Source organism: Ambystoma mexicanum, chromosome 4q (genome assembly GCF_040938575.1).
Source record: "Ambystoma mexicanum isolate Mex_15411 chromosome 4q, UKY_AmexF1_1, whole genome shotgun sequence".
Taxonomy (NCBI): domain Eukaryota; kingdom Metazoa; phylum Chordata; class Amphibia; order Caudata; family Ambystomatidae; genus Ambystoma; species Ambystoma mexicanum.
In genome coordinates this window covers 1,301,379,985-1,301,396,183 of record NC_090928.1, presented here as the reverse complement: position 1 = coordinate 1,301,396,183, position 16,199 = coordinate 1,301,379,985, and the positions used below count along the sequence as shown (strand labels likewise).

The 16,199-nt window shown below is 44.3% G+C and overlaps 1 protein-coding gene across 2 annotated transcripts in view; it reads left to right on the top strand.

Annotated features, from left to right (window-relative positions):
- LOC138468406 (zinc finger protein 268-like) overlaps positions 1–16,199 on the top strand; it is a 716,891-nt gene that overhangs the window by 680,099 nt on the left and 20,593 nt on the right. For both annotated transcript variants that reach the window (XM_069608960.1, XM_069608959.1), the window contains exon 2: positions 1,671–1,747. The gene's annotated coding sequence lies outside the window, so the exon portion shown is untranslated. The remainder of the gene's footprint in view (positions 1–1,670; positions 1,748–16,199) is intronic.

The following is a 16,199-nucleotide window of genomic DNA, read 5'->3' as shown; positions in this document are numbered from 1 at the left end:
CTACCGCGTTCGATCCACTGCCACTGCCTCTTCGACCTGGAGAACATAGAACAGCTGTCCATCAGAAACGAAGAGAGGACCACCAGCGAGGATACAGGCGCCAATCCCTGAATGGTAAGCTACTGTGGTGGCTACCAGGCATTACACATTCAGCAATATTTTTCAATTATAAACAGAAGAGTAAAACTACCAGAATGCAACGTGATGGCTTGATGACCATCTACGTATTACCCATGCAAAGGAGCTGTACGTTCTCAGTCAATGCCGAAACACTATGTGTTCATCGCAGTGTCAGCGAGGAGGGACCTCAAGATGTTAAATGAATATGAAGAAGAAGAGCGCTATATGCCTAATCAATAAACTGATGTACATTAGCAAAATGTACACAGTGAACCGTTCCACGTGAACCGGATTCATCTACAGATGTAATACACATACATGAAATGTCACGCATGAATCCTACACACTGTGTAGACACACACATGAAATGTCACGCATGAATCCTACACACTGTGTACACACACACATGAAATGTCACGCATGGATCCTACACACTGTGTACACACACACACACATGAAATGTCACACATGAATCCTACACACTGTGTTCACACACACATGAAATGTCACACATGAATCCTACACTCTGTGTACAATCCTACACACTGTGTACACACACATGAAATGTCACGCATGAATCCTACACGCTGTGTACACACACACATGAAATTTCACGCATGAATCCTACACATTGTGTACACACACACACATGAAATGTCACACATGAATCCTACACATTGTGTACACTATATACAGTCAATGCCCCGGCTTGGCTGAGTGCAGCTTGGGTCCAATACATCCAGACAAACTTGATATACATTGGGAAACTGAATGAACACCAATATATGCCCTGATCATCCGTTGTGCGTAACAGATTGATTATATGGGAAAGCAAGGAAGGATAATTGGAGCATTGCGCAATATGTCATCATATGTATGCACTCAAAGGTGAATTTATTGGCATAATTTAAAAGTGACTCACAACAGGATCCGATAACAAACTGGATTGAATCACTGATTGGTTTGTTGCCTTGATGAAGTTGGTGGAAACACGTGTTGGCAGGGCACTCGGAACATACAGACATCTCTACTAAATTCTAAGGCCAATAAGAGCATTATTTGATTATTTGATTTTCAAGATCATGATATAGATCTAATGGGAATTAAGCTTTTTCATTTGTACTTTGTACTCAATGTACCTAGATTAATCTAATTAAGACACTTGACCATTTGTCAACTGCACTATATATATAATGTACTCAATGTGTAGGATTCATGCATGACATTTCATATATGTGTATTAAATATGTAGATTATAAAGATTCCTTTGAACGTTTCATTGTATATCTTTTGCTGATGTACATGAGTATATTGGTTAGTCATATAGCTCTCTTGCTCATGTTCTCATAATAGTGCATCTTGCAGAGTGTCTTATGTCCCAAGAGCAGCTTTTCTGCCTGATAAAAAAGGTGTGTTTATATACATTTTTTAAAACGTTGTTGATTATCGCAGATCTAGCAAGGTGCCGCCAGTTTACATTATTACACTTCAGCATATTAGCTTGCAGTCTGTACACACCAATAACTTCTGATCTTTGGTTCTTTGTGTAGGCGGTTCATCTAGCGCTAACATGCCAGTTTACGGCTGCTTCTGAGAGCTCGGAGACTAAAAGCAAAGAGAGGTTCAGGTGAGTAAGACATGGTGTGCTGTTTCTATGTATAGAATTGGGGTGGCGAGTGAGTTTTTGATGGCTGGCTAGGAGCTTGTAACTAGAATTCTTGCCCTCAGTATTGCTTACTGTCACCTGAACAATGTTAAATGGCTGCATGGAGGGTTTTCTTTATGTGCGAGTTTGCCTGTAAGGCAGGCTCATTTCAGCGAGTTTTGCTTACTTTCAGAAATGTCTTTGATGGGAGAAATCACTTTTCTGCGTGTAAATAGCAGAGTATTTACAGAGGAGGTCTGTGTTCATGTCAGAGTCATGTTAGGGCCAGACACAAGGTAACATGATGAAATTACATCATGCCACTGCGGGGCAAAGGCATCGCATGACAGCAGCGAGTGTAGCATCAGTAGCCGTGGCTACGGTTATGCCCCAAGAGGTCATGACCTCGGGTCATGCACAGTGAGCTACATAATTGATATCTTTATCTGCAGTGGATAATCAGGGTTATTATATTTTGTTTATTGTATACAGAGCAGTGGAGCACTGCACAGGGTGAGGGTAGTCAATGTTTGGCTTGCATCATTTAACAGTAGTGTAGGTGTAGTACTGCAAGTTCCAGTCTGTGCGTCCATTGGCATTATTGAAAAATCCACGGTTTGAGATGTTTGCGGTGCTGGAGGAACATGCTGGCACTCCTAGCCAACACTGGTTCATGTTTTAGAAGGAGGATATTTTGCGAGTCCTCCATACGCGGGAGAGTTATTTTGGAGCCGGTTGTCAGTTTTGCTGTGCAAGAAGCGTGCGCCACCAGATACAAGGAGCTTAGCTTTGTAGATGATTCATGCAGTCTTGAACAGTATCATGGCATGGAGAGGGCACCAGTCTAGGACGGGGGAGCGATTTCTACTTACCCGTTATCGTGTTAACTTGATAGTGCAGCATTTTATCTCTGGCCGTAACACATAAAAAGGCTGAGGGCCAGATTCTCATGGGTGCAAGGGAGGAGATGCGCTAGTGCGCGCCTGACACTAATATATGCAAGGGGGCTGGACAGCGCATATTAGTGCTAAAGTCTAGCCCTCTTGGAATGCTCATGTCACCTTTCTGAATAAGGTGATGTGAGCAGTTCTCAAAGCAGCACACATTAAACCATTGCATTCTCTGTGCTCCTTTCTTTTGCCTTGCTTTCTGAGAATGAGATCCTATATTTGTATTTATTAGGATTTGTACCACAGCGCTCTGCCCTTTGCATGCTTTCCTGGCTCTCAGGTGGATCTGGGCGAGAGGGGGAGGGTGTCATTAGTTGAGAGAACAGGAAAAGGTAAGATTGCAGTGCTTTGTCTTGAGTTTGCAGATCAGAAGGGCCCTGAGCTCTACATACTTGTAAGTGTTCTTGGTCAGAAGTGTTGGAGGCAGCCCAACAAATAAGGGGTATATCAGCCACTTTTACTCCATAAAATAGGGAAATACTCCCAGGAAATAGAAATAGGGAGTAAAAATACTTCCATAAAAAATAGGAAATGGACACATCGAACTTTTCACTCGCACAGTTCCATGGATGTTTGGACCAGTATTGCACGCACTAACAAAGGACGAAACTACTACTATAACTGCCTGATGGAAAGAAGTAAACGTGTATCTTTTAATGTGCATTATTAACTAGGCGCAAACAAATCATTATTACAAAACATTTCCGTTTTCCAGTTAAAACATATTTCTAAATTCTTCTAATAAATACTCCCATTGGGAATTAGATTTACATTTGTACACCCTAAAAAGTAATTTTAGTCCCAACTTTAAAAAACAGGGAGTAAAATACTCGGACTCACAAATCTTATCTAGAGTTGGAGGCTTTGAAGGCTTTGTGTCCAGAGAGGCGCCCTCGTGCTTAAATTGTGGCCATGTGTTGGCCCGGGGTTGAGTAGTTCAGTTGTAGTATTTTATGACATTTGAGGACGGTCTTTTTTACTTTTTATTTCAAAAGCCTTGTGTGAATGTCTGTGATATGATATGATATGCCATTTATAACGCGCCCATACAAAAGTGTTTCAAGGCGTGTGTGTGTGTGTTTGTGTCTGGGGAGTGAGGTGGAAGAAACTGGGGGATAGTCAGAAGGTGGGATGTGTGCTTGGAGTTGGTGTAGTGCTTTTAAATTATTGGTTTTGCTGCGGTTTGCATTTTTGTGTTATGGATATTTGGCTTTAGTTGTTGATGCGTGAAGGTGCCTGTTGTTTAGGTTTAGATATTCTGGGAGAGAGAAGGCATCCTCTTAATGTTTTGACGATGCCTTGATGCGATGTCTTCAAGTTATAGGTTCCTGAATGTCGTGTGCTTTGTACTATGAGGTTGGTCAGGTGGTGGGAGGGGGGTTCTCTTATGTTGTGTCTCTGCATGTAAATGAGACTTTGAGGAAGGTTGTTTCTGCTGCTTGATGCGTGTAGGTTAAACCTTATTTAGGTTAAGCGTGGGAGAACCTGTTTCATATTTTATCTTTCCCTGAATTTCAGATGGTCCTGTAGGGTGCGTTCCAGGGTTTGGCCACCTTACTGGAAAAGGCACAGCTTCCGGTTATTTCTCTGCAGGTTTCCTATAGTTTGCCCATTTTTGATCTTGGGTCTCTGGTTGGTGACTAGAGTGAGATTATCTTTTGGAGGCTTTCCACTCCTTGACCTCCTAGTGATCTGCGGCCGATGTAGAGGGCTTTACACTGGATCCTTTTTTGATTGGTAGCCAGTGGACTGCACTGGGATCTGATGCCGTGTGTTGCTTCCTGTGGAGTATGTATGAGTTGTTGCCTAGCGGCTGTGTTTTGGATCCGTTGAGGGTTTTGTGGGATTGCCCGGCGTATATAGGTAAATGCTGTTTGAAAGACTCGGTGAGAGGACCGCCACCACTCTGCGTGTGAAGGAGAGGACGGGCATAATCTTGACTGGGCGTTAGTGTTGGCAGTGCAGGGTGGTGGTGGTGCGACTTATGGTTGCATAGCTTACCATAACTGCCACATTTCCTGGTTTTATTTATTTTACATGCAAGCATAGCGTTCCTTTTAACAACGTTTTTTCACTGAATATATATATGGCAGAAAGTGTGTTCCTTATACAATTCTACACCGTTCCGCAGAAAATTGTGCATAGTTACATGTTAGCACCCACCAGACATGACTGGCTACATGACATTGGCAGACCCCACCCCTTTCCCCCAGATTTCACTGGTTGCCTGAAATCGGCGAGACATCATTGATATCTTAGAAGAACCGGACAGCAAAAAACAAAAGTCGAAAGGCCTCGAAAACCATATTTCAAGGCCCTAGGATGCACTGTGTTCGCGATATTTGCACTGCAAGGCACCACAACACACAGCACTGCTCCAGGGCGAGGTGGCACTTGGGGAGAGCGCACAATTTGTCCCAGTATGCCGCAGCACGCCAACTCTTGCCTGCCCTCATGACATTTGCACACCCCACCCCATTCCCCAGATTTCACGAATGCCTTACATCGGAGAAACATCGATGTGGTTGTAGAAGTCTGAGACAGAGCTAATATTAAGCATCTTGACCCTAAAAAGAAAACCTGAAGGTGAAACACATGTTTCAAAGCTCTAGGACTAGATGCACCGCTTACGGGATATTTGCACCGCAGCAGCACGCAGCACCGCGCTAGGGTGAGGCAACAGGTGGGGAGAGAGCACAGTAAGTCCCAGTATGCTGCAGTACACTAACACTCGCCTCCCCGCCATGTCTGGCCCGGGGTATAAATAACCTGTATGCATTCTCATAACATCACATGATCCGTTAGTCACAGGTGGTATGTGAGTGCTTCAAAACAGGAAAAAGAAATCATTGATTTACAAAAATTAATGAGAGTGTTTCTATGTCTCTGCACAACCCGTGCAGAGAACATGGAACTTTTTGCTAGCTGAAAATGTAACTGATCACACAGGGAAATGCTTTTGATGCAAAACCCAGGACCTGCATATATCTGTGCAAAACCTTTGACCTGCATACATCTGTGCAAAACCTTTGACCTGCATACATCTGTGCAAAACCTATAACCTGCATACATCTGTGCAAAACCTATGACCTGCATACATCTGTGCAAAACCTATGACCTGCATACATCTGTGCAAAACCTATGACCTCCATACATCTGTGCAAAACCTTTGACCTGCATATATCTGTGCAAAACCTTTGACCTGCATATATCTGTGCAAAACCTATGACCTGCACATATCTGTGCAAATGATGCTCAACCCATGAGCTGATTGCAAACTCTGTGACATTCTCTCTTATCAGCCTGTTGCTGTATACCAGATACCCTGAAAGGAGATGTCTACAAACTACAATATTCCACGAGCTTCCCCAGTTCTCTGTCTGCTGCACCTTCCATTCTGCTCACTCTCTTACTTTCTTCCCTTTGAATCAGCAGTTGCAGAAGATGTGCGGTATAACGCCTTTTCCTCCCTATAAAAGGATGATTGATTCAACTTTATTTTCTCTAATAATGATTACATTATTCAGAGTTATCGTGACAGCCAAGACACATTAGGCCCTCTCCAGTTTACAATCCTTAAACTTCATGTATCATTCTGTAGCCGCCCTAAGCACAATGCGCCGAGCCCAGGTGCGCTCCCTGTCGATCTGTTAGTTAGAAGCAGCTGTTTGGGCCCTGTATCTTCAACTATTATTTCATGTCTTCATTAATATATGTAGAGTCCCTGACTCATGTAATAAGTCAGTCAATCAACCTACAGATGAGCAGCAAGTTTAGGTGCCAATCCAGGTCCAAACTCACGAGCACATCTCATCAAAGGGACCCCACTCCAGTATACACTGGATAAGGAATCCACCAGAAGTGTCTGTGAGTTTTGGCTTTGAAAGGAAAACCCACATCAGCCTAACATGTAATTTAGTGAACATGCAAGATGTGCGCACAACCTTCCACCCTCTCACCCAAAACAGCATGGCAAGTCCCCCACACCTCACATGCAGGAAGCCCCCTGCCCTCTCCTGCTTGCTTGCCCTGAAATAAGGGACTCTGGCAGTGTGGGACAGAACAATCCCTGCAGTGTTATTCATTTTCCATATGTGTTGCTCGTTTCTTGGCTTCCATCTAGACTGCGCGGTCACCTTCATCCTTCAAGCTTTGACGCTCCTTATCCTAATGTCTTCCCCACTCTGTCTCAGTTTCCTTCCACTGATTTTATTAACCCAGGGCATTGTACGCGGACTCGTGACTGTGCAGCAGCCTTGGGGTTCCTGCCAGTACTTTTTATTTGGATGCACCCTGTAACTCTGCCATGAGTCTGAGGTGGCTGACATGGAGAAGTCTCCCCACTTCCCTAGCTCCCTTCATCCCGCAGGCCCGCCTCCCCGATGGGTCCAAATACTGCACAAATGAACACACCTCCTGCATGCAGCACATGTCAGTAGTCACTAGAGCCACTTGTAGCCATCTCATACATTGTCTAGCATATCAGATGCGACGGCTGACACTGCATGCTATCCACCGGTGCTCTGCATTCTGGTGTGCTGCTTGAAATAGTAGTTTGTGCATTTGTTTTGGAACTGCACTAATTGGCAGTAATTCTGTTGAAATCCCCAAGGAGTCCCATGGGCTCTGAAAATGGGCATGACGCCCGCCTACCACCACTTGTACTCCCATGGTAAATCTATGGCATCAAAGGTAGCAACAGTAATCCAGTTTGGTGGTAATTCGGTGGATTTGCCGCCTAATTCCCATCAAACTCATGAGGCCCAATGTGTGCACGGGCATCGGCACCATGTGTGTTACCTTGGCATGGCTGGCAAGAACCTGCACAAATGGTAGATTTGGCTACACAGTACTCAATATCATGGCATAACAGGGCAAAGCAAAGAGTTTCACTTCTTCTCCTGTAGGACAGTACTCTGTGTGGCCCACACAACTCTGGTGACTGGAGGCAACAGGGAAGGAAATTAATGTTGACTCTGCTAAGGTGATTCCTCTATATTCCTGGCCTAGCAGTTTGGGCTGGGCTGCTACCATTGGTAGCAGTACCTGACTGATTTGCATATGGCTGGACCCCTTTTGCAATGGTGCAGACGGGTTAAAACACAGTGGTGTGGAAGGTTGCCCAGAGGAATGCCAGTGGTTCAGATTAATTCGAAACCTTCCACCCATCACTTTTGTGCTTACTGTTTGTCTCACTATGTGAGAGAGGGTATGCCCAGATGTGGGTCCCTTGCTCGCTGCGCCATAGGTAACCAAGCTGCACCTCACTGAGGATGCCCAACAAGGCCGAAACATGTCTGGGGTTGCTTGTGTTTCCTGCAGAGGGTACCTGGCCTAGCAGTTTGGGCTGGGCTGCTACCATTGGTAGCAGTATCTGACTGATTTGCATATGGCTGGACCCCTTTTGCAATGGCGCAGACGGGCTAAACAACGGTGGTGTGAGAGATTGCCCAGAGCATTGCCAGTGGTTCAGATTAATTTAAAACCTTCCACCCATCACTTCTGTGCTTATGATTCCTCTATATTAGCAGAGATTAAATCATCTGAGCTTTTACCCACTCTAGAGTTTAGAAAATTGAACACATACCTTCTAATCTCCACATGGCACAATAAAAAAAAGTTTTGATTTTCAAGCCCTAAAATAACCCTGTCTGTTTTTTAGAGCAGAGCTCTAAAGTTTCCCGTTGCTGTGCGTCACAAGGCCATCCTGTCCTGTTTTTGGGACTTCCAGTTTTCCTAAATTTTACATGGGAAAGAAAAACAAGTCCAGAATCCAAAAGAGAAATAACAGGACTACATGGCCTTATGAAACCTCAGGGCTATGATGGAGTTTATTTTCAAAATATACCTTACCTATATCATATTAAAGCAACTTTACAATATGTTAATCAAGGAAGACACATTATTTTTTACATTTTTTTTATTGTGTTACAATTTTTACAAAAGGACTCCATAAGGTTCAGAAAAACGAAAAAAGAAAAGTCTGGGTATTGTTATATTCCTGAGTTCTGTCATTCTGGGTGTTCTATCAATGGCTTAAAAAAAATAAAGCTACCCCCATCGCCCAGCGTGTATTTGTCCTGCTAGACGGGGCGTTCCACCAAGTTTCTTCGTCAAAAGTTTCCCCACTTGCTAGTATTTTACTCAGGTATCGTGTTCTAGCAGATTGAGTTCCTGAACAAGACAGTAGCAAATGGCGACTTGTTTCCATCTTCTCGTTATCCTCACAGTATCGACATTTATTAGAGGTGGTTTGCCTCCTTGCAGCCTTTACTTCGTTAGTCTTAATCTGGTACAAACTGAATTTTAGGAATAGCCTGGCCAAGGTTTTGTCCAGGAATTTCTCCAGGTAGCTTTGCACTGTGTTCACTATCATTGGCCTTGTTGGAATGTCCTTTGTTATTTTATACTTATTGGCCAAGGTGAGAGTCATAATCCAATCCATTTCTATTAGTCGCTTAAGGACTTTGGTAGGGTCAGCCGAGAGTTCTGATGCACTAGTGTCCAAGTCGGCCAGAGACTTCTTGGTTAGTTGAGGCCCATTTTGCCATTAAGTTATTCTTGCCACTTTCTATTTCTGTATTGATAAAGTTCAGAATCTTCGATCTGGGCTCTGTGATAACTTTTCTATAGAGCATCAGCGTGTTTCTTGTGACTGTTGCCACCAAGGATGGTCTATATATGTCTCTTCTGATAAGAGTCATAGGCCACAAAACATTCTCATTCAAACATATTGTTTTAGCTTTATTTGCCGTACTAGAAATCCCAGAATGCAAAATAATCCATGCCTGTAAAAGATCTTCTTTTCGGACCACAGTAGTAATGTCACTCACATAAAGATGACATCTTTTACCTACTTCCAGCTGCTCTTATTCATGATGTTAACATGTGTCTCTCCATAGAAAGCAACATCTTTTTTGCATGTCCAGGTGGACATCACAACTAACAATTAAAACAGGTCATTAAGGTGCGTCTGTCCCTTAATGACCTGCATTGTTTTTGGCAAGTGGCCTGGCCGCGTTGGATATCGGGCCCAGAAGCTCCTCCTTTCAGGAAGCGGGCAGCTCTGTGCACGGGGAGAAGAGGATTTGCAGATCAGCCTGGTCCGCACAGTCCTGGCGAGCGACTAGATAGCCTTGCCTTTGACGTGTTGGAGGCCCTGGCACTAAAGGGATTCAGATGAACTAAGGAAGGTTAGCCGGTTGATTAATCTCTCCTACCTGTCCTGCCCACCAAACCAGCAGCCCCAAAAAGTGTGTACACTTTGGACTTAACCAGACCTTTTTTATTACATTTCACATATACTGCATGTCCCCCCTAATTCAGTTACGTCATGCCTCCCATCCAAATATCCTGCTGACCCCAAAACTAAGAACATTCATGTCGCTCCTAACATGTGAATGCTCATGGTCAAGCCCTACTCCTCTGCCTATTCTGGGTCCCTCTCGATGCCCCCCTGATCCTCTGAACCCCTTCTTCTATGACCTGACCCTTCTCCCTCAGTCTCTTCCTACCTACATCCCCATTGTCATGCTGGGGGACGTTGACCTTCCCAAGCCTGCTGCAGCCAAATGCCTTGAACTTAAATCCCTCCTATCTGGCCTCTCTCTCTACTCCCTCCACAACCATCCTGCTCACAATGGTAGCAAATTACTTTGTCTTTCTTTCTAATTCACTCTACTCCTGCAACCTTTCCATTGACCCCTCTCCCTCTGATCACTCCATTGTTCACTTTATCATCTCTGCCCCTCCACCTTCTACTCATCTCCCCTCTTTAATGACTAAGAAGAATTTCAGCAGGACTCTCTTGCTGCTTATTTAGCAGTGTGAGGACTTTCTCCTGTCTTTCCCCTGTTCATGTCTCTTCCATTGACCGTGCTTTCTATGACTTTCACTATGCACTTATGAGTCCATTTGACCAACACTATCTGGCTCGCACATTCACACTTTCCCATCCATAGCTTTGGATCAGCTCTGAAATTCAGACCCTCAAAACAAACATGGGCCATGACCTAAGTTTCTGGCACAAATCATGGACATCTTCCCTATTCCTAGCTGTGAAACATGCCCTTGCTATCCTAACCTCTGCACTGGACTGTGCCAAATCCTCCTACTCGACAAACATAATCTCCTCCCTTCTCAATCACCCCCGTAACATGTTATCTACCCTCCAAACTTTGCTCACACCTCCAAAGTCAATATACGCTGTTGCTACCGTTTCTGACTAGCTCACTACGTTTTCCCTTAAAATCTTTAAAATTCATGTCCACTTCACAGCCCTCCTCTCTCCTTCCCCAGCCCTCCCCTTCTGTCCACAACCTCTCCCCTACCTCTTCTACACTTGACTACTTCTCTCTGACCTCCCCACTGAATTAGCACCCATCCTCCACAGTGCCAACTCATTTTGTACCCCTATCAGTCCTTTTTTCACCCAAATGGTCAAAGATTTCATCTCAATCACTTGCCCATATATCTCTGAGCTCTTTAACCTCTCTCTCGCTGTTGGACTCTTATTTGCCTCATTTAAATCTGCAGCTTGTTTACCCCTATTGATGAAACCCTCTGCAGACCCAAACATCCCAGCAAATTACTACCCGGTTTCTCTCCTTGCCCTTTATTTAAAAGTCCCTGAGCAAATGGTCTTCAACCCGAGGATAATGTCCTTTGGGATGCACTTCAATCTGGCTTCTGTAGTACAGTGAGACTGCACTCATGAATGTCTCCCACATTCTCTCTAATGCTCACCATTCCAAACTCTACTGTACTTTTGGACCTTTCTGCCGCATTTGAAACAAATCTAATGTTCCCATATCGCCTCCTTCTTAGAAGGTAGATCCTTTAAAATCTCTTGGAACTCACAAACCCCAGACCCACCAATGATCAGTCCTTGAACTTCTGCGTTTCACCCTCTATTTTTATTTATTTTTCATTAATGAGTTATGGTTCACAAGGAACTTTTCAATAAACACTCCATAAAACACAGAATAAAAACATATAAAACAACAATTTGCCTACAACTCAACCTTCACACACATCACAATACAAGCTTCACAGTACAGTTAAGTTCAGAATACACACATGATGAAAACTCGAGTAACAATTCATTAACGTCGCCTACATCATAATTGATTTCAAATTACACCCATGATAAAAGCTTGTGTGCCCATCCGTTGGCATCACTCAATAGATCATACTAAGCATTCCCTTGGTTGGCATCAGAGGATCTGATACCCATTAGGTGATCTAGCCAATGGCAGAAACAGTTCTTTTAAAAAACGTAATGCGGCCAATGACCATACAAAGATACCTTGCCATAGCCACTCAGGGTGCACCACCTTATAGTCCTTTAAAAGCTGAGAAAGATTAGTCCGGCATTGGGAACTTAATTCGGGGCAGTAACCCATCAAGTGTTGTACGGTTTCTATCGAGGTTTCCACTTTACAAAATGTACAACTCCACAAATCATGGCATACACTGCCTCGGGCTCCCAGGATTTTGTTAATGGGGATTAAATTCAGGCGAAATCGTAACCATTGGGCCCGCCAGTATGGCCCGGTGCATTTCCTCAAATAGTACTGTAATATGTTATATGATCTCACATCTAACAAAATACCGTTGTAGAGATTGTACTTCCTAACACAATCAATCGTGTGGATCCCAGTCACTCTCCCAAACTCTCTTTTTCACTTTCGATGGGTTCGATAACAAATACTCCATTGAGGAGTCCATGGCCCTTAATATTTCTAAGCATTCACAGAGACTTACTTTCTAACCCACACTTTAAGAGGGCCCAGCTTGACCCTGCTTCCGCCAGGTATATTTTTTGTAAGAAATGTAGATTCTTCCATTTGGCCAGAGCTTCCAGAGAAACTAGGCCTAGTTAGTATCTTATTACCGGGAAACTAATAGGTAACATTACAATGTTTCTCCAGAATTCTCCTTCAAGCTTAGTCCATTGCCCCATCCTGGAGAATAATATCGTCTCCGCCCCATACGCCACCACACCCGCTATACCTCTTCCCTCTGAAGACTTATTTCACCCTTTGGATTTCAATACCACCTTTCTGCTGATGACACGCACATATTGTTCTCCTTTCACTCCTTGACCCCAGCCATCTCTGAAGAGATTACAAACTCTCACTCTGCAATTCGTCACTGGATGCCTATCTGCTGTCTCATTCTGATCTCTTCAGAAACAGAAGCCCTCTTTCTCCCAGATTCCAATGACGTCCCTAACCTCGCCTCACAAACCTCCTTCCCTCCTGACCTTCCTGCTCCCTCACCCAAGTCTCACAATCTTGTGGTTCTTTTTGATCGCGACCTACTGCAACAATTCATGCTGCTCGTATTAACTTCCTTCAACATTCAGAAAATGTGTCATTTTCTTACTAACCACTCTACAAAAATGGTAATCTCCACCCTTGTGCTCAGCAAAATGGACTACTGCTCGAGCCTACTCCTTGGCATTCCTCTCTACTCATTTCCTCCCGTCAGACAAAGCCCTCACCTTTTCCAACCATACTTGCTGCAACCTACACATGTTCTCCCCCACTTCTACCTACCAACAACATGCTGGTCGGCTCTCCATGCACAACTGCTCTCTTTTCAAGTTCCTTCTCTTGGTCTACAAAGCTATCAATGGTCTTGCTCCTCAGTACCTGTCTGATTGTATCTCAGTTTACTCACCATCTTGTTTCCTCCAATCCTCCTCTGCATTGTAACACAGGCATGGTATCAAACAGTAAGACAGAAACAAGTGATCACGGTTCAAGGGTGTTTGTTGAACTTCAATTGCGTTTGAAAAACACCTCTAAAGATGGGAGCAAGCTATGACCATCAAATAATAATAACGCAGTCCTAGTCGAGTCTATCAAAATAAAAGGGCTTATACTAATAAACCTATTGCCAATCTAAATAGAAATAGTGTGGGTAACAATGTTGTGCAAAAGAAAAGTGTTTATGAAATTATATATCAGGATATTCGAGCCTTTGGCTTCCCTTCCCCATGTTTTTAGCACGGGACAAGGCGGCACACTCGAGTTTAGCACACTCTCTGGAGATGCAGTTCAAGACTTCCACGTCAGGGCCTTCTGTGCAAGCCATTCAAAGGCTCTTATTTCAGAGGGCCTGATGCCTCCTTTCCTCTCACGATTTTCACTTGTACAACTTCTCGGGTGATTTACTGTTCAGCCCGGGTCCCGCTCAGCCAGGCTCAGACCCTCTTTAACAAAAATCTTCAAACGGTCTCCCTATGCCGGGCTCGGACCAAACTCATGTGGTTTTCCAAACTTTCTCTACTTCATCAAATCAAAGACTTTCAATTGTGCGCAGGATTTTGCTTGACCCGTCGCAGGCCACTTTGATTCAAATGTATTTGTTGTCTTTCAGTTGGTCTCCTTCTGCCGGGCTCGGACCAAATGTATCTCCTTTTGTCACTTCTCAGCTGGATACCTTACAGAGACCTTCGATTGAGCACCCACGCAGTGCCAGACCACTCTGTCAAAGGTATTTTAGCTTGCTTTAAAGTTCAATCAATCATCAGAAGTTCAACTTCACTTGCGTCTCTTATCACACACATTTTAACAATGTTCGTTCCAGCACTCGCCATACAATGTTGCTGCTTGCAACCTTGGCTTCAACACAGACGGGTCTTGTATCGGTCTCCCCAACTCACCGGCTGTGTTGATTTCACTGAAGCAGATTTGTTCTTGGAACCAGGGACGGTACCACAGTGGGTGGTGATTCTCCCCGTCTTCATCAGTGACACGGAAGGGCCCTGGGTAACTCGACACACAATGCAGGATTCTTCTGCCTGGTTTCCTGGTCTTACGCTTTCTATCTTCAAGGTCTTTGGAAGGTAACGGTTCCTTGTCGGAAAGGTCAAGTGAATTTCCCTCCTTGCGATCCCCTTCGGTTTTCCAGACTTTCCTCTCTTGCTCAGCCGCTGTCTTAATACTGCCATTTCCTCATGTGATTTGCCTCGTTCAGAGTGTGCTCTCGTGCTCCGCCTTTTATCCGTGTGGAGAAGTGTAATGGAAGTCAGGTTTGTGTGTGATGGTCAGTAATTGCCTGACCATTGTATTTGGACACGTCAGGTGTACTGCTTGGTTGTTAGTCTGTTTTCTCTCATAGCGGACTGCATGAGAAAGTGTTTGTTTTGTAAAATGTGGTAGAGTTCCTAAATATCCTACCTGGTAGTATGGGGTAAAGGTGTTACAAGAAAGGGGATACCCCGTCTCACCATCTGGTGTCTCACCATCTGGTGTCCCACTCCCTTAAGACTCCTCACCCAGCTGATCCTCTCACACTGGTTCACCCCCAGTAACTGGATCCAAAAGCGATGGCTGTGTCCTGGCCACCTGGATGACAGATCCCTGGCGACTAGTGGATGAGACACCTTCTGGTTTCTCACAGCAATCCACCTCACTGTCCAATACCATCCCTGTGCCTTATCTTGTTTCTTCTCTTTCTTCAACTAACCCCACTCCACTGGAACCCACTACCCATAAAAATCAAAGGCAGCCTAACGGTGGGTCTCCTCAAAGCTCAGCTTAAACCTCTCCCCCATCCTCCCTGCCTGACTCCACTGCTACCTCCAGAGATGCTTAATAATGTAGTTTGAAGTACCTTACACCGTAAATTAATGTTTCCTTCGTAAGTCACCTGTTTTTTTTTTACATTTTGATTGTTGGTTTTGTTTTGTCCTTGGTATATGTCCTACCTTTTTACACCATCATAAACTGGCTCCCTGCTTGTTCTCATCGTTATGCTGTTGTACAGGCATCCTTTGTAGGAATGCTTCTGACATCTGTAAATGTGTTATTGAAAGTCATTTCTGTTTGAAATTGTTATCTGTGAGAAACCTAAGGGTGTCTGTATTGCTCACCCAGAGTGCACGGACAGTCATTAATCACCAGCACAATTGCAGAGCCAATACTTTAAACGCAGGTAGACGACGCAATGACTTACAACCACACGCACGCTTAGAAAATAATGAGCACTTACACGGCTATTCATTCAAAGCTTGGAATCAACAAATGATAACACAGAAATAAATCACAGAAAAGACAGAGAATTCCAAAGAAAATACATCACCATGGGCGTAACTGAATCCCTCATCTCGCCAGAAGCGGCTGCAAGACCCAGATAACAGCCAGGCTGAGAGCACAACAGCCCACAGGTATGCCGGACAAAGGCGTCCCCCTTCCAACTGAGGTCTTTGTACTTGTCCCGTCTGACCGTTGAGGGGTTCCGCGTACATGCACTCCTCAAAAAGGGGTGATAATTTCTCGAACCTTCTGGCAATGCACTTGCGCATTGATGGGCAACCGTTGGTTGCCAGCTGGGTCAACAGACAGTAACCTCAAGGAGCAAAGCGCTTCCCTCTCCTAAGAAGAAACGCCACGGAAAACAGTCCCATAACTCATAACAAGACATAACAAAACCAGCTTTCCCAGCAGAATGTCCTTGACTGCATACCAGGT